Source organism: Prunus avium, chromosome 8 (genome assembly GCF_965620075.1).
Source record: "Prunus avium chromosome 8, drPruAviu1.hap1.1, whole genome shotgun sequence".
In the NCBI taxonomy this organism is placed as follows: Eukaryota; Viridiplantae; Streptophyta; class Magnoliopsida; order Rosales; family Rosaceae; genus Prunus; species Prunus avium.
In genome coordinates this window covers 9826076-9847243 of record NC_142291.1, presented here as the reverse complement: position 1 = coordinate 9847243, position 21168 = coordinate 9826076, and the positions used below count along the sequence as shown (strand labels likewise).

Genomic DNA, 21168 nt, shown 5'->3' with positions numbered 1-21168 from the left:
TTATTCATCTGGATGTGTTTGTTTTATCACGAGTCCTCGTGTTGCATCCCTTCTTTTTTTGCCTTGTTGACGTTTCAATTGTCGTGGGCGTTTGCTTTCCGTCATCTTATTCATCTGGATGTGTTTGTTTTATCACGACCCCTTGGCGCAGCGTGACAATCGGGGCACACTATGATTAAATACTCCTAGAAAGCCTAGGATTAACGAAGGAATTAAAATAGGAAAATAACACAGTTACCAAAAACTTCAAAAACTGGATTTCGGGCTAGTAAACGACGTCGGATGCCCGAAAAAGCCCACGACTCATGGCAACGCAATGAGTTTTACTCGCGAAGCAGTTGCCTTCGAATCGACTGTTCGTGGGCCCAATTCTGAGGTCGGAGCCCAGATCAGCGGTTTGCCCGATTTGCCGTTGCACGCGCGTCGGTCCAGCTCCTCTCCAATAACTTACGCCATCTGTCCTACATCACCCCGTGGAGCTCGTCTCCAATTAACCGGGCACCGCAAACGAACGAAAGCGAAAAAACAACAGGACTCGACGCCCACTGCCGAAATTATTGGGGTTGTTCTTAACGTTGTCAGTTTTTTTGTTTTTTTTGTTTTGGTTCAATTATCGTAAGGTAGGCCCCACAGCCGATCGGAACCGGCAGTTCGGCAGGCCTGCGCGCGACACGTGGTAGGGGTGGCGACGACAAGGCTTGACAGGCCATGCCATTTCATGCGGGGGGCGTTGGATAGCCAACCCATGGTCATATGGCATGGCTCAAACGTGGCTTATATACTTTTAGGCGTTATAAGCTAACGGATGCGATCATACCAACTCACATGCACTGGATCCCATCAGAACTCCGAAGTTAAGCGAGTTTGGGCGAGAGTAGTACTAGGATGGGTGACCTCCTGGGAAGTCCTCGTGTTGCATCCCTTCTTTTTTTGCCTTGTTGACGTTTCAATTGTCGTGGGCGTTTGCTTTCCGTCATCTTATTCATCTGGATGTCTTTGTTTTATCACGACCCCTTGGCGCAGCGTGACAATCGGGGCACACTATGATTAAATACTCCTAGAAAGCCTAGGATTAACGAAGGAATTAAAATAGGAAAATAACACAGTTACCAAAAACTTCAAAAACTTTATTTCGGGCTAGTAAACGACGTCGGATGCCCGAAAAAGCCCACGACTCATTGCCCCGCAATGAGTTTTACTCGTGACGCCGTTGCCTTCGAATCGACGGTTCGTGGGCCCAATTCAGAGGTTGGAGCCCAGATCAGCGGTTTGCCCGATTTGCCGTTGCACGCGCGTCGGTCCAGCTCCTCTCCAATAACTTACGCCATCTGTCCTACATCACCCCGTGGAGCTCCTCTCCAATTAACCGGGCACCGCAAACGAACGAAAGCGAAAAAACAACAGGACTCGACGCCCCCTGCCGAAATTATTGGGGTTGTTCTTAACGTTGTCAGTTTTTTTGTTTTTTTTGTTTTGGTTCAATTATCGTAAGGTAGGCCCCACAGCCGATCGGAACCGGCAGTTCGGCAGGCCTGCGCGCGACACATGGTAGGGGTGGCGACGACAAGGCTTGACAGGCCATGGCATTTCATGCGGGGGGCGTTGGATAGCCAACCCATGATCATATGGCATGGCTCAAACGTGGCTTATATACTTTTAGGCGTTATAAGCTAACGGATGCGATCATACCAACTCACATGCACCGGATCCCATCAGAACTCCGAAGTTAAGCGAGTTTGGGCGAGAGTAGTACTAGGATGGGTGACCTCCTGGGAAGTCCTCGTGTTGCATCCCTTCTTTTTTTGCCTTGTTGACGTTTCAATTGTCGTGGGCGTTTGCTTTCCGTCATCTTATTCATCTGGATGTCTTTGTTTTAACACGACCCCTTGGCGCAGCGTGACAATCAGGGCACACTATGATTAAATACTCCTAGAAAGCCTAGGATTAACGAAGGAATTAAAATAGGAAAATAACACAGTTACCAAAAACTTCAAAAACTGGATTTCGGGCTAGTAAACGACGTCGGATGCCCGAAAAAGCCCACGACTCATGGCAACGCAATGAGTTTTACTCGCGAAGCCGTTGCCTTCGAATCGACTGTTCGTGGGCCCAATTCTGAGGTCTGAGCCCAGATCAGCGGTTTGCCCGATTTGCCGTTGCACGCGCGTCGGTCCAGCTCCTCTCCAATAACTTACGCCATCTGTCCTACATCACCCCGTGGGGCTCGTCTCCAATTAACCGGGCACCGTAAACGAACGAAAGCGAAAAAACAACAGGACTCGACGCCCACTGCCGAAATTATTGGGGTTGTTCTTAACGTTGTCAGTTTTTTTGTTTTTTTTGTTTTGGTTCAATTATCGTAAGGTAGGCCCCACAGCCGATCGGAACCGGCAGTTCGGCAGGCCTGCGCGCGACACGTGGTAGGGGTGGCGACGACAAGGCTTGACAGGCCATGCCATTTCATGCGGGGGGCGTTGGATAGCCAACCCATGGTCATATGGCATGGCTCAAACGTGGCTTATATACTTTTAGGCGTTATAAGCTAACGGATGCGATCATACGAACTCACATGCACTGGATCCCATCAGAACTCCGAAGTTAAGCGAGTTTGGGCGAGAGTAGTACTAGGATGGGTGACCTCCTGGGAAGTCCTCGTGTTGCATCCCTTCTTTTTTTGCCTTGTTGACGTTTCAATTGTCGTGGGCGTTTGCTTTCCGTCATCTTATTCATCTGGATGTGTTTGTTTTATCACGACCCCTTGGCGCAGCGTGACAATCGGGGCACACTATGATTAAATACTCCTAGAAAGCCTAGGATTAACGAAGGAATTAAAATAGGAAAATAACACAGTTACCAAAAACTTCAAAAACTGGATTTCGGGCTAGTAAACGACGTCGGATGCCCGAAAAAGCCCACGACTCATGGCAACGCAATGAGTTTTACTCGCGAAGCAGTTGCCTTCGAATCGACTGTTCGTGGGCCCAATTCTGAGGTCGGAGCCCAGATCAGCGGTTTGCCCGATTTGCCGTTGCACGCGCGTCGGTCCAGCTCCTCTCCAATAACTTACGCCATCTGTCCTACATCACCCCGTGGAGCTCGTCTCCAATTAACCGGGCACCGCAAACGAACGAAAGCGAAAAAACAACAGGACTCGACGCCCACTGCCGAAATTATTGGGGTTGTTCTTAACGTTGTCAGTTTTTTTGTTTTTTTTGTTTTGGTTCAATTATCGTAAGGTAGGCCCCACAGCCGATCGGAACCGGCAGTTCGGCAGGCCTGCGCGCGACACGTGGTAGGGGTGGCGACGACAAGGCTTGACAGGCCATGCCATTTCATGCGGGGGGCGTTGGATAGCCAACCCATGGTCATATGGCATGGCTCAAACGTGGCTTATATACTTTTAGGCGTTATAAGCTAACGGATGCGATCATACCAACTCACATGCACTGGATCCCATCAGAACTCCGAAGTTAAGCGAGTTTGGGCGAGAGTAGTACTAGGATGGGTGACCTCCTGGGAAGTCCTCGTGTTGCATCCCTTCTTTTTTTGCCTTGTTGACGTTTCAATTGTCGTGGGCGTTTGCTTTCCGTCATCTTATTCATCTGGATGTCTTTGTTTTATCACGACCCCTTGGCGCAGCGTGACAATCGGGGCACACTATGATTAAATACTCCTAGAAAGCCTAGGATTAACGAAGGAATTAAAATAGGAAAATAACACAGTTACCAAAAACTTCAAAAACTTTATTTCGGGCTAGTAAACGACGTCGGATGCCCGAAAAAGCCCACGACTCATTGCCCCGCAATGAGTTTTACTCGTGACGCCGTTGCCTTCGAATCGACGGTTCGTGGGCCCAATTCAGAGGTTGGAGCCCAGATCAGCGGTTTGCCCGATTTGCCGTTGCACGCGCGTCGGTCCAGCTCCTCTCCAATAACTTACGCCATCTGTCCTACATCACCCCGTGGAGCTCCTCTCCAATTAACCGGGCACCGCAAACGAACGAAAGCGAAAAAACAACAGGACTCGACGCCCCCTGCCGAAATTATTGGGGTTGTTCTTAACGTTGTCAGTTTTTTTGTTTTTTTTGTTTTGGTTCAATTATCGTAAGGTAGGCCCCACAGCCGATCGGAACCGGCAGTTCGGCAGGCCTGCGCGCGACACATGGTAGGGGTGGCGACGACAAGGCTTGACAGGCCATGGCATTTCATGCGGGGGGCGTTGGATAGCCAACCCATGATCATATGGCATGGCTCAAACGTGGCTTATATACTTTTAGGCGTTATAAGCTAACGGATGCGATCATACCAACTCACATGCACCGGATCCCATCAGAACTCCGAAGTTAAGCGAGTTTGGGCGAGAGTAGTACTAGGATGGGTGACCTCCTGGGAAGTCCTCGTGTTGCATCCCTTCTTTTTTTGCCTTGTTGACGTTTCAATTGTCGTGGGCGTTTGCTTTCCGTCATCTTATTCATCTGGATGTCTTTGTTTTAACACGACCCCTTGGCGCAGCGTGACAATCAGGGCACACTATGATTAAATACTCCTAGAAAGCCTAGGATTAACGAAGGAATTAAAATAGGAAAATAACACAGTTACCAAAAACTTCAAAAACTGGATTTCGGGCTAGTAAACGACGTCGGATGCCCGAAAAAGCCCACGACTCATGGCAACGCAATGAGTTTTACTCGCGAAGCCGTTGCCTTCGAATCGACTGTTCGTGGGCCCAATTCTGAGGTCTGAGCCCAGATCAGCGGTTTGCCCGATTTGCCGTTGCACGCGCGTCGGTCCAGCTCCTCTCCAATAACTTACGCCATCTGTCCTACATCACCCCGTGGGGCTCGTCTCCAATTAACCGGGCACCGTAAACGAACGAAAGCGAAAAAACAACAGGACTCGACGCCCACTGCCGAAATTATTGGGGTTGTTCTTAACGTTGTCAGTTTTTTTGTTTTTTTTGTTTTGGTTCAATTATCGTAAGGTAGGCCCCACAGCCGATCGGAACCGGCAGTTCGGCAGGCCTGCGCGCGACACGTGGTAGGGGTGGCGACGACAAGGCTTGACAGGCCATGCCATTTCATGCGGGGGGCGTTGGATAGCCAACCCATGGTCATATGGCATGGCTCAAACGTGGCTTATATACTTTTAGGCGTTATAAGCTAACGGATGCGATCATACGAACTCACATGCACTGGATCCCATCAGAACTCCGAAGTTAAGCGAGTTTGGGCGAGAGTAGTACTAGGATGGGTGACCTCCTGGGAAGTCCTCGTGTTGCATCCCTTCTTTTTTTGCCTTGTTGACGTTTCAATTGTCGTGGGCGTTTGCTTTCCGTCATCTTATTCATCTGGATGTGTTTGTTTTATCACGACCCCTTGGCGCAGCGTGACAATCGGGGCACACTATGATTAAATACTCCTAGAAAGCCTAGGATTAACGAAGGAATTAAAATAGGAAAATAACACAGTTACCAAAAACTTCAAAAACTGGATTTCGGGCTAGTAAACGACGTCGGATGCCCGAAAAAGCCCACGACTCATGGCAACGCAGTGAGTTTTACTCGCGAAGCAGTTGCCTTCGAATCGACTGTTCGTGGGCCCAATTCTGAGGTCGGAGCCCAGATCAGCGGTTTGCCCGATTTGCCGTTGCACGCGCGTCGGTCCAGCTCCTCTCCAATAACTTACGCCATCTGTCCTACATCACCCCGTGGAGCTCGTCTCCAATTAACCGGGCACCGCAAACGAACGAAAGCGAAAAAACAACAGGACTCGACGCCCACTGCCGAAATTATTGGGGTTGTTCTTAACGTTGTCAGTTTTTTTGTTTTTTTTGTTTTGGTTCAATTATCGTAAGGTAGGCCCCACAGCCGATCGGAACCGGCAGTTCGGCAGGCCTGCGCGCGACACGTGGTAGGGGTGGCGACGACAAGGCTTGACAGGCCATGCCATTTCATGCGGGGGGCGTTGGATAGCCAACCCATGGTCATATGGCATGGCTCAAACGTGGCTTATATACTTTTAGGCGTTATAAGCTAACGGATGCGATCATACCAACTCACATGCACTGGATCCCATCAGAACTCCGAAGTTAAGCGAGTTTGGGCGAGAGTAGTACTAGGATGGGTGACCTCCTGGGAAGTCCTCGTGTTGCATCCCTTCTTTTTTTGCCTTGTTGACGTTTCAATTGTCGTGGGCGTTTGCTTTCCGTCATCTTATTCATCTGGATGTCTTTGTTTTATCACGACCCCTTGGCGCAGCGTGACAATCGGGGCACACTATGATTAAATACTCCTAGAAAGCCTAGGATTAACGAAGGAATTAAAATAGGAAAATAACACAGTTACCAAAAACTTCAAAAACTTTATTTCGGGCTAGTAAACGACGTCGGATGCCCGAAAAAGCCCACGACTCATTGCCCCGCAATGAGTTTTACTCGTGACGCCGTTGCCTTCGAATCGACGGTTCGTGGGCCCAATTCAGAGGTTGGAGCCCAGATCAGCGGTTTGCCCGATTTGCCGTTGCACGCGCGTCGGTCCAGCTCCTCTCCAATAACTTACGCCATCTGTCCTACATCACCCCGTGGAGCTCCTCTCCAATTAACCGGGCACCGCAAACGAACGAAAGCGAAAAAACAACAGGACTCGACGCCCCCTGCCGAAATTATTGGGGTTGTTCTTAACGTTGTCAGTTTTTTTGTTTTTTTTGTTTTGGTTCAATTATCGTAAGGTAGGCCCCACAGCCGATCGGAACCGGCAGTTCGGCAGGCCTGCGCGCGACACATGGTAGGGGTGGCGACGACAAGGCTTGACAGGCCATGGCATTTCATGCGGGGGGCGTTGGATAGCCAACCCATGATCATATGGCATGGCTCAAACGTGGCTTATATACTTTTAGGCGTTATAAGCTAACGGATGCGATCATACCAACTCACATGCACCGGATCCCATCAGAACTCCGAAGTTAAGCGAGTTTGGGCGAGAGTAGTACTAGGATGGGTGACCTCCTGGGAAGTCCTCGTGTTGCATCCCTTCTTTTTTTGCCTTGTTGACGTTTCAATTGTCGTGGGCGTTTGCTTTCCGTCATCTTATTCATATGGATGTCTTTGTTTTAACACGACCCCTTGGCGCAGCGTGACAATCAGGGCACACTATGATTAAATACTCCTAGAAAGCCTAGGATTAACGAAGGAATTAAAATAGGAAAATAACACAGTTACCAAAAACTTCAAAAACTGGATTTCGGGCTAGTAAACGACGTCGGATGCCCGAAAAAGCCCACGACTCATGGCAACGCAATGAGTTTTACTCGCGAAGCCGTTGCCTTCGAATCGACTGTTCGTGGGCCCAATTCTGAGGTCTGAGCCCAGATCAGCGGTTTGCCCGATTTGCCGTTGCACGCGCGTCGGTCCAGCTCCTCTCCAATAACTTACGCCATCTGTCCTACATCACCCCGTGGGGCTCGTCTCCAATTAACCGGGCACCGTAAACGAACGAAAGCGAAAAAACAACAGGACTCGACGCCCACTGCCGAAATTATTGGGGTTGTTCTTAACGTTGTCAGTTTTTTTGTTTTTTTTGTTTTGGTTCAATTATCGTAAGGTAGGCCCCACAGCCGATCGGAACCGGCAGTTCGGCAGGCCTGCGCGCGACACGTGGTAGGGGTGGCGACGACAAGGCTTGACAGGCCATGCCATTTCATGCGGGGGGCGTTGGATAGCCAACCCATGGTCATATGGCATGGCTCAAACGTGGCTTATATACTTTTAGGCGTTATAAGCTAACGGATGCGATCATACGAACTCACATGCACTGGATCCCATCAGAACTCCGAAGTTAAGCGAGTTTGGGCGAGAGTAGTACTAGGATGGGTGACCTCCTGGGAAGTCCTCGTGTTGCATCCCTTCTTTTTTTGCCTTGTTGACGTTTCAATTGTCGTGGGCGTTTGCTTTCCGTCATCTTATTCATCTGGATGTGTTTGTTTTATCACGACCCCTTGGCGCAGCGTGACAATCGGGGCACACTATGATTAAATACTCCTAGAAAGCCTAGGATTAACGAAGGAATTAAAATAGGAAAATAACACAGTTACCAAAAACTTCAAAAACTGGATTTCGGGCTAGTAAACGACGTCGGATGCCCGAAAAAGCCCACGACTCATGGCAACGCAACGAGTTTTACTCGCGAAGCAGTTGCCTTCGAATCGACTGTTCGTGGGCCCAATTCTGAGGTCGGAGCCCAGATCAGCGGTTTGCCCGATTTGCCGTTGCACGCGCGTCGGTCCAGCTCCTCTCCAATAACTTACGCCATCTGTCCTACATCACCCCGTGGAGCTCGTCTCCAATTAACCGGGCACCGCAAACGAACGAAAGCGAAAAAACAACAGGACTCGACGCCCACTGCCGAAATTATTGGGGTTGTTCTTAACGTTGTCAGTTTTTTTGTTTTTTTTGTTTTGGTTAGTTAAGCGAGTTTGGGCGAGAGTAGTACTAGGATGGGTGACCTCCTGGGAAGTCCTCGTGTTGCATCCCTTCTTTTTTTGCCTTGTTGACGTTTCAATTGTCGTGGGCGTTTGCTTTCCGTCATCTTATTCATCTGGATGTGTTTGTTTTATCACGACCCCTTGGCGCAGCGTGACAATCGGGGCACACTATGATTAAATACTCCTAGAAAGCCTAGGATTAACGAAGGAATTAAAATAGGAAAATAACACAGTTACCAAAAACTTCAAAAACTGGATTTCGGGCTAGTAAACGACGTCGGATGCCCGAAAAAGCCCACGACTCATGGCAACGCTATGAGTTTTACTCGCGAAGCAGTTGCCTTCGAATCGACTGTTCGTGGGTCCAATTCTGAGGTCGGAGCCCAGATCAGCGGTTTGCCCGATTTGCCGTTGCACGCGCGTCGGTCCAGCTCCTCTCCAATAACTTACGCCATCTGTCCTACATCACCCCGTGGAGCTCGTCTCCAATTAACCGGGCACCGCAAACGAACGAAAGCGAAAAAACAACAGGACTCGACGCCCACTGCCGAAATTATTGGGGTTGTTCTTAACGTTGTCAGTTTTTTTGTTTTTTTTGTTTTGGTTCAATTATCGTAAGGTAGGCCCCACAGCCGATCGGAACCAGCAGTTCGGCAGGCCTGCGCGCGACACGTGGTAGGAGTGGCGACGACAAGGCTTGACAGGCCATGCCATTTCATGCGGGGGGCGTTGGATAGCCAACCCATGGTCATATGGCATGGCTCAAACGTGGCTTATATACTTTTAGGCGTTATAAGCTAACGGATGCGATCATACCAACTCACATGCACCGGATCCCATCAGAACTCCGAAGTTAAGCGAGTTTGGGCGAGAGTAGTACTAGGATGGGTGACCTCCTGGGAAGTCCTCGTGTTGCATCCCTTCTTTTTTTGCCTTGTTGACGTTTCAATTGTCGTGGGCGTTTGCTTTCCGTCATCTTATTCATCTGGATGTGTTTGTTTTATCACGAGTCCTCGTGTTGCATCCCTTCTTTTTTTGCCTTGTTGACGTTTCAATTGTCGTGGGCGTTTGCTTTCCGTCATCTTATTCATCTGGATGTGTTTGTTTTATCACGACCCCTTGGCGCAGCGTGACAATCGGGGCACACTATGATTAAATACTCCTAGAAAGCCTAGGATTAACGAAGGAATTAAAATAGGAAAATAACACAGTTACCAAAAACTTCAAAAACTGGATTTCGGGCTAGTAAACGACGTCGGATGCCCGAAAAAGCCCACGACTCATGGCAACGCAATGAGTTTTACTCGCGAAGCAGTTGCCTTCGAATCGACTGTTCGTGGGCCCAATTCTGAGGTCGGAGCCCAGATCAGCGGTTTGCCCGATTTGCCGTTGCACGCGCGTCGGTCCAGCTCCTCTCCAATAACTTACGCCATCTGTCCTACATCACCCCGTGGAGCTCGTCTCCAATTAACCGGGCACCGCAAACGAACGAAAGCGAAAAAACAACAGGACTCGACGCCCACTGCCGAAATTATTGGGGTTGTTCTTAACGTTGTCAGTTTTTTTGTTTTTTTTGTTTTGGTTCAATTATCGTAAGGTAGGCCCCACAGCCGATCGGAACCGGCAGTTCGGCAGGCCTGCGCGCGACACGTGGTAGGGGTGGCGACGACAAGGCTTGACAGGCCATGCCATTTCATGCGGGGGGCGTTGGATAGCCAACCCATGGTCATATGGCATGGCTCAAACGTGGCTTATATACTTTTAGGCGTTATAAGCTAACGGATGCGATCATACCAACTCACATGCACCGGATCCCATCAGAACTCCGAAGTTAAGCGAGTTTGGGCGAGAGTAGTACTAGGATGGGTGACCTCCTGGGAAGTCCTCGTGTTGCATCCCTTCTTTTTTTGCCTTGTTGACGTTTCAATTGTCGTGGGCGTTTGCTTTCCGTCATCTTCTTCATCTGGATGTGTTTGTTTTATCACGACCCCTTGGCGCAGCGTGACAATCGGGGCACACTATGATTAAATACTCCTAGAAAGCCTAGGATTAACGAAGGAATTAAAATAGGAAAATAACACAGTTACCAAAAACTTCAAAAACTGGATTTCGGGCTAGTAAACGACGTCGGATGCTCGAAAAAGCCCACGACTCATGGCAACGCAATGAGTTTTACTCGCGAAGCAGTTGCCTTCGAATCGACTGTTCGTGGGCCCAATTCTGAGGTCGGAGCCCAGATCAGCGGTTTGCCCGATTTCCCGTTGCACGCGCGTCGGTCCAGCTCCTCTCCAATAACTTACGCCATCTGTCCTACATCACCCCGTGGAGCTCGTCTCCAATTAACCGGGCACCGCAAACGAACGAAAGCGAAAAAACAACAGGACTCGACGCCCACTGCCGAAATTATTGGGGTTGTTCTTAACGTTGTCAGTTTTTTTGTTTTCTTTTGTTTTGGTTCAATTATCGTAAGGTAGGCCCCACAGCCGATCGGAACCGGCAGTTCGGCAGGCCTGCGCGCGACACGTGGTAGGGGTGGCGACGACAAGGCTTGACAGCCCATGCCATTTCATGCGGGGGGCGTTGGATAGCCAACCCATGGTCATATGGCATGGCTCAAACGTGGCTTATATACTTTTAGGCGTTATAAGCTAACGGATGCGATCATACCAACTCACATGCACCGGATCCCATCAGAACTCCGAAGTTAAGCGAGTTTGGGCGAGAGTAGTACTAGGATGGGTGACCTCCTGGGAAGTCCTCGTGTTGCATCCCTTCTTTTTTTGCCTTGTTGACGTTTCAATTGTCGTGGGCGTTTGCTTTCCGTCATCTTATTCATCTGGATGTGTTTGTTTTATCACGACCCCTTGGCGCAGCGTGACAATCGGGGCACACTATGATTAAATACTCCTAGAAAGCCTAGGATTAACGAAGGAATTAAAATAGGAAAATAACACAGTTACCAAAAACTTCAAAAACTGGATTTCGGGCTAGTAAACGACGTCGGATGCCCGAAAAAGCCCACGACTCATGGCAACGCGATGAGTTTTACTCGCGACGCCGTTGCCTTCGAATCGACGGTTCGTGGGCCCAATTCTGAGGTCGGAGCCCAGATCAGCGGTTTGCCCGATTTACCGTTGCACGCGCGTCGGTCCAGCTCCTCTCCAATAACTTACGCCATCTGTCCTACATCACCCTGTGGAGCTCGTCTCCAATTAACCGGGCACCGCAAACGAACGAAAGCGAAAAAACAACAGGACTCGATGCCCACTGCCGAAATTATTGGGGTTGTTCTTAACGTTGTCAGTTTTTTTGTTTTCTTTTGTTTTGGTTCAATTATCGTAAGGTAGGCCCCTCAGCCGATCGGAACCGGCAGTTCGGCAGGCCTGCGCGCGACACATGGTAGGTGTGGTGACGACAAGGCCTGACAGCCCATGCCATTTCATGCGGGGGGCGTTGGATAGCCAACCCATGGTCATATGGCATGGCTCAAACGTGGCTTATATACTTTTAGGCGTTATAAGCTAACGGATGCGATCATACCAACTCACATGCACCGGATCCCATCAGAACTCCGAAGTTAAGCGAGTTTGGGCGAGAGTAGTACTAGAATGGGTGACCTCCTGGGAAGTCCTCGTGTTGCATCCCTTCTTTTTTTGCCTTGTTGACGTTTCAATTGTCGTGGGCGTTTGCTTTCCGTCATCTTATTCATCTGGATGTCTTTGTTTTATCACGACCCCGTGGCGCAGCGTGACAATCGGGGCACACTATGATTAAATACTCCTAGAAAGCCTAGGATTAACGAAGGAATTAAAATAGGAAAATAACACAGTTACCAAAAACTTCAAAAACTGGATTTCGGGCTAGTAAACGACGTCGGATGCCCGAAAAAGCCCACGACTCATGGCAACGCGATGAGTTTTACTCGCGACGCCGTTGCCTTCGAATCGACGGTTCGTGGGCCCAATTCTGAGGTCGGAGCCCAGATCAGCGGTTTGCCCGATTTACCGTTGCACGCGCGTCGGTCCAGCTCCTCTCCAATAACTTACGCCATCTGTCCTACATCACCCTGTGGAGCTCGTCTCCAATTAACCGGGCACCGCAAATGAACGAAAGCGAAAAAACAACAGGACTCGATGCCCACTGCCGAAATTATTGGGGTTGTTCTTAACGTTGTCAGTTTTTTTGTTTTCTTTTGTTTTGGTTCAATTATCGTAAGGTAGGCCCCTCAGCCGATCGGAACCGGCAGTTCGGCAGGCCTGCGCGCGACACATGGTAGGGGTGGTGACGACAAGGCCTGACAGGCCATGCCATTTCATGCGGGGGGCGTTGGATAGCCAACCCATGGTCATATGGCATGGCTCAAACGTGGCTTATATACTTTTAGGCGTTATAAGCTAACGGATGCGATCATACCAACTCACATGCACCGGATCCCATCAGAACTCCGAAGTTAAGCGAGTTTGGGCGAGAGTAGTACTAGAATGGGTGACCTCCTTGGAAGTCCTCGTGTTGCATCCCTTCTTTTTTTGCCTTGTTGACGTTTCAATTGTCGTGGGCGTTTGCTTTCCGTCATCTTATTCATCTGGATGTCTTTGTTTTATCACGACCCCGTGGCGCAGCGTGACAATCGGGGCACACTATGATTAAATACTCCTAGAAAGCCTAGGATTAACGAAGGAATTAAAATAGGAAAATAACACAGTTACCAAAAACTTCAAAAACTGGATTTCGGGCTAGTAAACGACGTCGGATGCCCGAAAAAGCCCACGACTCATGGCAACGCGATGAGTTTTACTCGCGACGCCGTTGCCTTCGAATCGACGGTTCGTGGGCCCAATTCTGAGGTCGGAGCCCAGATCAGCGGTTTGCCCGATTTACCGTTGCACGCGCGTCGGTCCAGCTCCTCTCCAATAACTTACGCCATCTGTCCTACATCACCCTGTGGAGCTCGTCTCCAATTAACCGGGCACCGCAAACGAACGAAAGCGAAAAAACAACAGGACTCGATGCCCACTGCCGAAATTATTGGGGTTGTTCTTAACGTTGTCAGTTTTTTTGTTTTCTTTTGTTTTGGTTCAATTATCGTAAGGTAGGCCCCTCAGCCGATCGGAACCGGCAGTTCGGCAGGCCTGCGCGCGACACATGGTAGGTGTGGTGACGACAAGGCCTGACAGCCCATGCCATTTCATGCGGGGGGCGTTGGATAGCCAACCCATGGTCATATGGCATGGCTCAAACGTGGCTTATATACTTTTAGGCGTTATAAGCTAACGGATGCGATCATACCAACTCACATGCACCGGATCCCATCAGAACTCCGAAGTTAAGCGAGTTTGGGCGAGAGTAGTACTAGAATGGGTGACCTCCTGGGAAGTCCTCGTGTTGCATCCCTTCTTTTTTTGCCTTGTTGACGTTTCAATTGTCGTGGGCGTTTGCTTTCCGTCATCTTATTCATCTGGATGTCTTTGTTTTATCACGACCCCGTGGCGCAGCGTGACAATCGGGGCACACTATGATTAAATACTCCTAGAAAGCCTAGGATTAACGAAGGAATTAAAATAGGAAAATAACACAGTTACCAAAAACTTCAAAAACTGGATTTCGGGCTAGTAAACGACGTCGGATGCCCGAAAAAGCCCACGACTCATGGCAACGCGATGAGTTTTACTCGCGACGCCGTTGCCTTCGAATCGACGGTTCGTGGGCCCAATTCTGAGGTCGGAGCCCAGATCAGCGGTTTGCCCGATTTACCGTTGCACGCGCGTCGGTCCAGCTCCTCTCCAATAACTTACGCCATCTGTCCTACATCACCCTGTGGAGCTCGTCTCCAATTAACCGGGCACCGCAAATGAACGAAAGCGAAAAAACAACAGGACTCGATGCCCACTGCCGAAATTATTGGGGTTGTTCTTAACGTTGTCAGTTTTTTTGTTTTCTTTTGTTTTGGTTCAATTATCGTAAGGTAGGCCCCTCAGCCGATCGGAACCGGCAGTTCGGCAGGCCTGCGCGCGACACATGGTAGGGGTGGTGACGACAAGGCCTGACAGGCCATGCCATTTCATGCGGGGGGCGTTGGATAGCCAACCCATGGTCATATGGCATGGCTCAAACGTGGCTTATATACTTTTAGGCGTTATAAGCTAACGGATGCGATCATACCAACTCACATGCACCGGATCCCATCAGAACTCCGAAGTTAAGCGAGTTTGGGCGAGAGTAGTACTAGAATGGGTGACCTCCTTGGAAGTCCTCGTGTTGCATCCCTTCTTTTTTTGCCTTGTTGACGTTTCAATTGTCGTGGGCGTTTGCTTTCCGTCATCTTATTCATCTGGATGTCTTTGTTTTATCACGACCCCGTGGCGCAGCGTGACAATCGGGGCACACTATGATTAAATACTCCTAGAAAGCCTAGGATTAACGAAGGAATTAAAATAGGAAAATAACACAGTTACCAAAAACTTCAAAAACTGGATTTCGGGCTAGTAAACGACGTCGGATGCCCGAAAAAGCCCACGACTCATGGCAACGCAATGAGTTTTACTCGCGACGCCGTTGCCTTCGAATCGACGGTTCGTGGGCCCAATTCTGAGGTCGGAGCCCAGATCAGCGGTTTGCCCGATTTACCGTTGCACGCGCGTCGGTCCAGCTCCTCTCCAATAACTTACGCCATCTGTCCTACATCACCCTGTGGAGCTCGTCTCCAATTAACCGGGCACCGCAAACGAACGAAAGCGAAAAAACAACAGGACTCGATGCCCACTGCCGAAATTATTGGGGTTGTTCTTAACGTTGTCAGTTTTTTTGTTTTCTTTTGTTTTGGTTCAATTATCGTAAGGTAGGCCCCTCAGCCGATCGGAACCGGCAGTTCGGCAGGCCTGCGCGCGACACATGGTAGGGGTGGTGACGACAAGGCCTGACAGGCCATGCCATTTCATGCGGGGGGCGTTGGATAGCCAACCCATGGTCATATGGCATGGCTCAAACGTGGCTTATATACTTTTAGGCGTTATAAGCTAACGGATGCGATCATACCAACTCACATGCACCGGATCCCATCAGAACTCCGAAGTTAAGCGAGTTTGGGCGAGAGTAGTACTAGAATGGGTGACCTCCTGGGAAGTCCTCGTGTTGCATCCCTTCTTTTTTTGCCTTGTTGACGTTTCAATTCTCGTGGGCGTTTGCTTTCCGTCATCTTATTCATCTGGATGTCTTTGTTTTATCACGACCCCGTGGCGCAGCGTGACAATCGGGGCACACTATGATTAAATACTCCTAGAAAGCCTAGGATTAACGAAGGAATTAAAATAGGAAAATAACACAGTTACCAAAAACTTCAAAAACTGGATTTCGGGCTAGTAAACGACGTCGGATGCCCGAAAAAGCCCACGACTCATGGCAACGCAATGAGTTTTACTCGCGACGCCGTTGCCTTCGACTCGACGGTTCGTGGGCCCAATTCTGAGGTCGGAGCCCAGATCAGCGGTTTGCCCGATTTACCGTTGCACGCGCGTCGGTCCAGCTCCTCTCCAATAACTTACGCCATCTGTCCTACATCACCCTGTGGAGCTCGTCTCCAATTAACCGGGCACCGCAAACGAACGAAAGAGAAAAAACAACAGGACTCGATGCCCACTGCCGAAATTATTGGGGTTGTTCTTAACGTTGTCAGTTTTTTTGTTTTCTTTTGTTTTGGTTCAATTATCGTAAGGTAGGCCCCTCAGCCGATCGGAACCGGCAGTTCGGCAGGCCTGCGCGCGACACATGGTAGGGGTGGTGACGACAAGGCCTGACAGGCCATGCCATTTCATGCGGGGGGCGTTGGATAGCCAACCCATGGTCATATGGCATGGCTCAAACGTGGCTTATATACTTTTAGGCGTTATAAGCTAACGGATGCGATCATACCAACTCACATGCACCGGATCCCATCAGAACTCCGAAGTTAAGCGAGTTTGGGCGAGAGTAGTACTAGAATGGGTGACCTCCTGGGAAGTCCTCGTGTTGCATCCCTTCTTTTTTTGCCTTGTTGACGTTTCAATTGTCGTGGGCGTTTGCTTTCCGTCATCTTATTCATCTGGATGTCTTTGTTTTATCACGACCCCGTGGCGCAGCGTGACAATCGGGGCACACTATGATTAAATACTCCTAGAAAGCCTAGGATTAACGAAGGAATTAAAATAGGAAAATAACACAGTTACCAAAAACTTCAAAAACTGGATTTCGGGCTAGTAAACGACGTCGGATGCCCGAAAAAGCCCACGACTCATGGCAACGCAATGAGTTTTACTCGCGACGCCGTTGCCTTCGAATCGACGGTTCGTGGGCCCAATTCTGAGGTCGGAGCCCAGATCAGCGGTTTGCCCGATTTACCGTTGCACGCGCGTCGGTCCAGCTCCTCTCCAATAACTTACGCCATCTGTCCTACATCACCCTGTGGAGCTCGTCTCCAATTAACCGGGCACCGCAAACGAACGAAAGCGAAAAAACAACAGGACTCGATGCCCACTGCCGAAATTATTGGGGTTGTTCTTAACGTTGTCAGTTTTTTTGTTTTCTTTTGTTTTGGTTCAATTATCGTAAGGTAGGCCCCTCAGCCGATCGGAACCGGCAGTTCGGCAGGCCTGCGCGCGACACATGGTAGGGGTGGTGACGACAAGGCCTGACAGGCCATGCCATTTCATGCGGGGGGCGTTGGATAGCCAACCCATGGTCATATGGCATGGCTCAAACGTGGCTTATATACTTTTAGGCGTTATAAGCTAACGGATGCGATCATACCAACTCACATGCACCGGATCCCATCAGAACTCCGAAGTTAAGCGAGTTTGGGCGAGAGTAGTACTAGAATGGGTGACCTCCTGGGAAGTCCTCGTGTTGCATCCCTTCTTTTTTTGCCTTGTTGACGTTTCAATTGTCGTGGGCGTTTGCTTTCCGTCATCTTATTCTTCTGGATGTCTTTGTTTTATCACGACCCCGTGGCGCAGCGTGACAATCGGGGCACACTATGATTAAATACTCCTAGAAAGCCTAGGATTAACGAAGGAATTAAAATAGGAAAATAACACAGTTACCAAAAACTTCAAAAACTGGATTTCGGGCTAGTAAACGACGTCGGATGCCCGAAAAAGCCCACGACTCATGGCAACGCAATGAGTTTTACTCGCGACGCCGTTGCCTTCGAATCGACGGTTCGTGGGCCCAATTCTGAGGTCGGAGCCCAGATCAGCGGTTTGCCCGATTTGCCGTTGCACGCGCGTCGGTCCAGCTCCTCTCCAATAACTTACGCCATCTGTCCTACATCACCCCGTGGAGCTCGTCTCCAATTAACCGGGCACCGCAAACGAACGAAAGCGAAAAAACAACAGGACTCGATGCCCACTGCCGAAATTATTGGGGTTGTTCTTAACGTTGTCAGTTTTTTTGTTTTCTTTTGTTTTGGTTCAATTATCGTAAGGTAGGCCCCACAGCCGATCGGAACCGGCATTTCGGCAGGCCTGCGCGCGACACATGGTAGGGGTGGCGACGATGCCATTTCATGCGGGAGTGCGTTGGATAGCCAACCCATGGTCATATGGCATGGCTCAAACGTGGCTTATATACTTTTAGGCGTTATAAGCTAACGGATGCGATCATACCAACTCACATGCACCGGATCCTATCAGAACTCCGAAGTTAAGCGAGTTTGGGCGAGAGTAGTACTAGGATGGGTGACCTCCTGGGAAGTCCTCGTGTTGCATCCCTTCTTTTTTTGCCTTGTTGACGTTTCAATTGTCGTGGGCGTTTGCTTTCCGTCATCTTATTCATCTGGATGTCTTTGTTTTATCACGACCCCGTGGCGCAGCGTGACAATCGGGGCACACTATGATTAAATACTCCTAGAAAGCCTAGGATTAACGAAGGAATTAAAATAGGAAAATAACACAGTTACCAAAAACTTCAAAAACTGGATTTCGGGCTAGTAAACGACGTAGGATGCCCGAAAAAGCCCACGACGCATGGCAACGCAATGAGTTTTACTAGCGACGCCGTTGCCTTCGAATCGACGGTTCGTGGGCCCAATTCTGAGGTCGGAGCCCAGATCAGCGGTTTGCCCGATTTGCCGTTGCACGCGCGTCGGTCCAGCTCCTCTCCAATAACTTACGCCATCTGTCCTACATCACCCCGTGGAGCTCGTCTCCAATTAACCGGGCACCGCAAACGAACGAAAGCGAAAAAACAACAGGACTCGACGCCCACTGCCGAAATTATTGGGGTTGTTCTTAACGTTGTCAGTTTTTTTGTTTTTTTTTTGTTTTGGTTCAATTATCGTAAGGTAGGCCCCACAGCCGATCGGAACCGGCAGTTCGGCAGGCCTGCGCGCGACACATGGTAGGGGTGGCGACGATGCCATTTCATGCGGGGGGCGTTGGATAGCCAACCCATGGTCATATGGCATGGCTGAAACGTGGCTTATATACTTTTAGGCGTTATACGCTAACGGATGCGATCATACCAACTCACATGCACCGGATCCCATCAGAACTCCGAAGTTAAGCGAGTTTGGGCGAGAGTAGTACTAGGATGGGTGACCTCCTGGGAAGTCCTCGTGTTGCATCCCTTCTTTTTTTGCCTTGTTGACGTTTCAATTGTCGTGGGCGTTTGCTTTCCGTCATCTTATTCGTCTGGATGTCTTTGTTTTATCACGACCCCGTGGCGTAGCGTGACAATCGGGGCACACTATGATTAAATACTCCTAGAAAGCCTAGGATTAACGAAGGAATTAAAATAGGAAAATAACACAGTTACCAAAAACTTCAAAAACTGGATTTCGGGCTAGTAAACGACGTCGGATGCCCGAAAAAGCCCACGACTCATGGCAACGCAATGAGTTTTACTCGCGACGCCGTTGCCTTCGAATCGACGGTTCGTGGGCCCAATTCTGAGGTCGGAGCCCAGATCAGCGGTTTGCCCGATTTGCCGTTGCACGCGCGTCGGTCCAGCTCCTCTCCAATAACTTACGCCATCTGTCCTACATCACCCCGTGGAGCTCGTCTCCAATTAACCGGGCACCGCAAACGAACGAAAGCGAAAAAACAACAGGACTCGACGCCCACTGCCGAAATTATTGGGGTTGTTCTTAACGTTGTCAGTTTTTTTGTTTTTTTTTGTTTTGGTTCAATTATCGTAAGGTAGGCCCCACAGCCGATCGGAACCGGCAGTTCGGCAGGCCTGCGCGCGACACATGGTAGGGGTGGCGACGATGCCATTTCATGCGGGGGGCGTTGGATAGCCAACCCATGGTCATATGGCATGGCTGAAACGTGGCTTATATACTTTTAGGCGTTATAAGCTAACGGATGCGATCATACCAACTCACATGCACCGGATCCCATCAGAACTCCGAAGTTAAGCGAGTTTGGGCGAGAGTAGTACTAGGATGGGTGACCTCCTGGGAAGTCCTCGTGTTGCATCCCTTCTTTTTTTGCCTTGTTGACGTTTCAATTGTCGTGGGCGTTTGCTTTCCGTCATCTTATTCGTCTGGATGTCTTTGTATTATCACGACCCCGTGGCGCAGCGTGACAATCGGGGCACACTATGATTAAATACTCCTAGAAAGCCTAGGATTAACGAAGGAATTAAAATAGGAAAATAACACAGTTACCAAAAACTTCAAAAACTGGATTTCGGGCTAGTAAACGACGTCGGATGCCCGAAAAAGCCCACGACTCATGGCAACGCAATGAGTTTTACTAGCGACGCCGTTGCCTTCGAATCGACGGTTCGTGGGCCCAATTCTGAGGTCGGAGCCCAGATCAGCGGTTTGCCCGATTTGCCGTTGCACGCGCGTCGGTCCAGCTCCTCTCCAATAACTTACGCCATCTGTCCTACATCACCCTGTGGAGCTCGTCTCCAATTAACCGGGCACCGCAAACGAACGAAAGCGAAAAAACAACAGGACTCGATGCCCACTGCCGAAATTATTGGGGTTGTTCTTAACGTTGTCAGTTTTTTTGTTTTCTTTTGTTTTGGTTCAATTATCGTAAGGTAGGCCCCTCAGCCGATCGGAACTGGCAGTTCGGCAGGCCTGCGCGCGACACATGGTAGGGGTGGTGACGACAAGGCCTGACAGGCCATGCCATTTCATGCGGGGGGCGTTGGATAGCCAACCCATGGTCATATGGCATGGCTCAAACGTGGCTTATATACTTTTAGGCGTTATAAGCTAACGGATGCGATCATACCAACTCACATGCACCGGATCCCATCAGAACTCCGAAGTTAAGCGAGTTTGGGCGAGAGTAGTACTAGAATGGGTGACCTCCTGGGAAGTCCTCGTGTTGCATCCCTTCTTTTTTTGCCTTGTTGACGTTTCAATTGTCGTGGGCGTTTGCTTTCCGTCATCTTATTCATCTGGATGTCTTTGTTTTATCACGACCCCGTGGCGCAGCGTGACAATCGGGGCACACTATGATTAAATACTCCTAGAAAGCCTAGGATTAACGAAGGAATTAAAATAGGAAAATAACACAGTTACCAAAAACTTCAAAAACTGGATTTCGGGCTAGTAAACGACGTCGGATGCCCGAAAAAGCCCACGACTCATGGCAACGCAATGAGTTTTACTCGCGACGCCGTTGCCTTCGAATCGACGGTTCGTGGGCCCAATTCTGAGGTCGGAGCCCAGATCAGCGGTTTGCCCGATTTGCCGTTGC

At 49.6% G+C, this 21168-nt stretch overlaps 23 non-coding genes across 23 annotated transcripts; all 23 read left to right on the top strand.

Annotated features, from left to right (window-relative positions):
- The first annotated feature begins 803 nt into the window (after positions 1-803).
- On the top strand, positions 804-922 carry LOC148291483 (5S ribosomal RNA). The gene has a single exon (XR_015826793.1). It is a non-coding gene; the product is annotated as a 5S ribosomal RNA (ribosomal RNA).
- A 753-nt stretch (positions 923-1675) lies between these two features.
- LOC148291482 (5S ribosomal RNA) lies at positions 1676-1794 on the top strand. Its single transcript, XR_015827272.1, has one exon. It is a non-coding gene; the product is annotated as a 5S ribosomal RNA (ribosomal RNA).
- A 753-nt stretch (positions 1795-2547) lies between these two features.
- On the top strand, positions 2548-2666 carry LOC148291481 (5S ribosomal RNA). Its single transcript, XR_015827079.1, has one exon. It is a non-coding gene; the product is annotated as a 5S ribosomal RNA (ribosomal RNA).
- Positions 2667-3419: 753 nt separating this feature from the next.
- On the top strand, positions 3420-3538 carry LOC148291480 (5S ribosomal RNA). Its single transcript, XR_015826791.1, has one exon. It is a non-coding gene; the product is annotated as a 5S ribosomal RNA (ribosomal RNA).
- A 753-nt stretch (positions 3539-4291) lies between these two features.
- LOC148291479 (5S ribosomal RNA) lies at positions 4292-4410 on the top strand. Its single transcript, XR_015827261.1, has one exon. It is a non-coding gene; the product is annotated as a 5S ribosomal RNA (ribosomal RNA).
- A 753-nt stretch (positions 4411-5163) lies between these two features.
- Positions 5164-5282, top strand: LOC148291478 (5S ribosomal RNA). Its single transcript, XR_015827078.1, has one exon. It is a non-coding gene; the product is annotated as a 5S ribosomal RNA (ribosomal RNA).
- A 753-nt stretch (positions 5283-6035) lies between these two features.
- Positions 6036-6154, top strand: LOC148291477 (5S ribosomal RNA). The gene has a single exon (XR_015826790.1). It is a non-coding gene; the product is annotated as a 5S ribosomal RNA (ribosomal RNA).
- Positions 6155-6907: 753 nt separating this feature from the next.
- Positions 6908-7026, top strand: LOC148291476 (5S ribosomal RNA). The gene has a single exon (XR_015827253.1). It is a non-coding gene; the product is annotated as a 5S ribosomal RNA (ribosomal RNA).
- Positions 7027-7779: 753 nt separating this feature from the next.
- On the top strand, positions 7780-7898 carry LOC148291475 (5S ribosomal RNA). The gene has a single exon (XR_015827077.1). It is a non-coding gene; the product is annotated as a 5S ribosomal RNA (ribosomal RNA).
- A 1380-nt stretch (positions 7899-9278) lies between these two features.
- LOC148291474 (5S ribosomal RNA) lies at positions 9279-9397 on the top strand. The gene has a single exon (XR_015827242.1). It is a non-coding gene; the product is annotated as a 5S ribosomal RNA (ribosomal RNA).
- Positions 9398-10256: 859 nt separating this feature from the next.
- Positions 10257-10375, top strand: LOC148291473 (5S ribosomal RNA). Its single transcript, XR_015827231.1, has one exon. It is a non-coding gene; the product is annotated as a 5S ribosomal RNA (ribosomal RNA).
- A 754-nt stretch (positions 10376-11129) lies between these two features.
- LOC148291472 (5S ribosomal RNA) lies at positions 11130-11248 on the top strand. Its single transcript, XR_015827220.1, has one exon. It is a non-coding gene; the product is annotated as a 5S ribosomal RNA (ribosomal RNA).
- Positions 11249-12002: 754 nt separating this feature from the next.
- On the top strand, positions 12003-12121 carry LOC148291471 (5S ribosomal RNA). The gene has a single exon (XR_015826651.1). It is a non-coding gene; the product is annotated as a 5S ribosomal RNA (ribosomal RNA).
- Positions 12122-12875: 754 nt separating this feature from the next.
- LOC148291470 (5S ribosomal RNA) lies at positions 12876-12994 on the top strand. The gene has a single exon (XR_015826946.1). It is a non-coding gene; the product is annotated as a 5S ribosomal RNA (ribosomal RNA).
- A 754-nt stretch (positions 12995-13748) lies between these two features.
- On the top strand, positions 13749-13867 carry LOC148291469 (5S ribosomal RNA). The gene has a single exon (XR_015826650.1). It is a non-coding gene; the product is annotated as a 5S ribosomal RNA (ribosomal RNA).
- A 754-nt stretch (positions 13868-14621) lies between these two features.
- LOC148291468 (5S ribosomal RNA) lies at positions 14622-14740 on the top strand. The gene has a single exon (XR_015826945.1). It is a non-coding gene; the product is annotated as a 5S ribosomal RNA (ribosomal RNA).
- A 754-nt stretch (positions 14741-15494) lies between these two features.
- Positions 15495-15613, top strand: LOC148291467 (5S ribosomal RNA). The gene has a single exon (XR_015826649.1). It is a non-coding gene; the product is annotated as a 5S ribosomal RNA (ribosomal RNA).
- Positions 15614-16367: 754 nt separating this feature from the next.
- On the top strand, positions 16368-16486 carry LOC148291466 (5S ribosomal RNA). Its single transcript, XR_015826647.1, has one exon. It is a non-coding gene; the product is annotated as a 5S ribosomal RNA (ribosomal RNA).
- A 754-nt stretch (positions 16487-17240) lies between these two features.
- LOC148291465 (5S ribosomal RNA) lies at positions 17241-17359 on the top strand. Its single transcript, XR_015826646.1, has one exon. It is a non-coding gene; the product is annotated as a 5S ribosomal RNA (ribosomal RNA).
- A 738-nt stretch (positions 17360-18097) lies between these two features.
- LOC148291464 (5S ribosomal RNA) lies at positions 18098-18216 on the top strand. Its single transcript, XR_015826891.1, has one exon. It is a non-coding gene; the product is annotated as a 5S ribosomal RNA (ribosomal RNA).
- A 738-nt stretch (positions 18217-18954) lies between these two features.
- LOC148291463 (5S ribosomal RNA) lies at positions 18955-19073 on the top strand. Its single transcript, XR_015827209.1, has one exon. It is a non-coding gene; the product is annotated as a 5S ribosomal RNA (ribosomal RNA).
- A 737-nt stretch (positions 19074-19810) lies between these two features.
- LOC148291462 (5S ribosomal RNA) lies at positions 19811-19929 on the top strand. The gene has a single exon (XR_015827198.1). It is a non-coding gene; the product is annotated as a 5S ribosomal RNA (ribosomal RNA).
- Positions 19930-20683: 754 nt separating this feature from the next.
- Positions 20684-20802, top strand: LOC148291461 (5S ribosomal RNA). Its single transcript, XR_015826645.1, has one exon. It is a non-coding gene; the product is annotated as a 5S ribosomal RNA (ribosomal RNA).
- Positions 20803-21168: the final 366 nt, after the last annotated feature.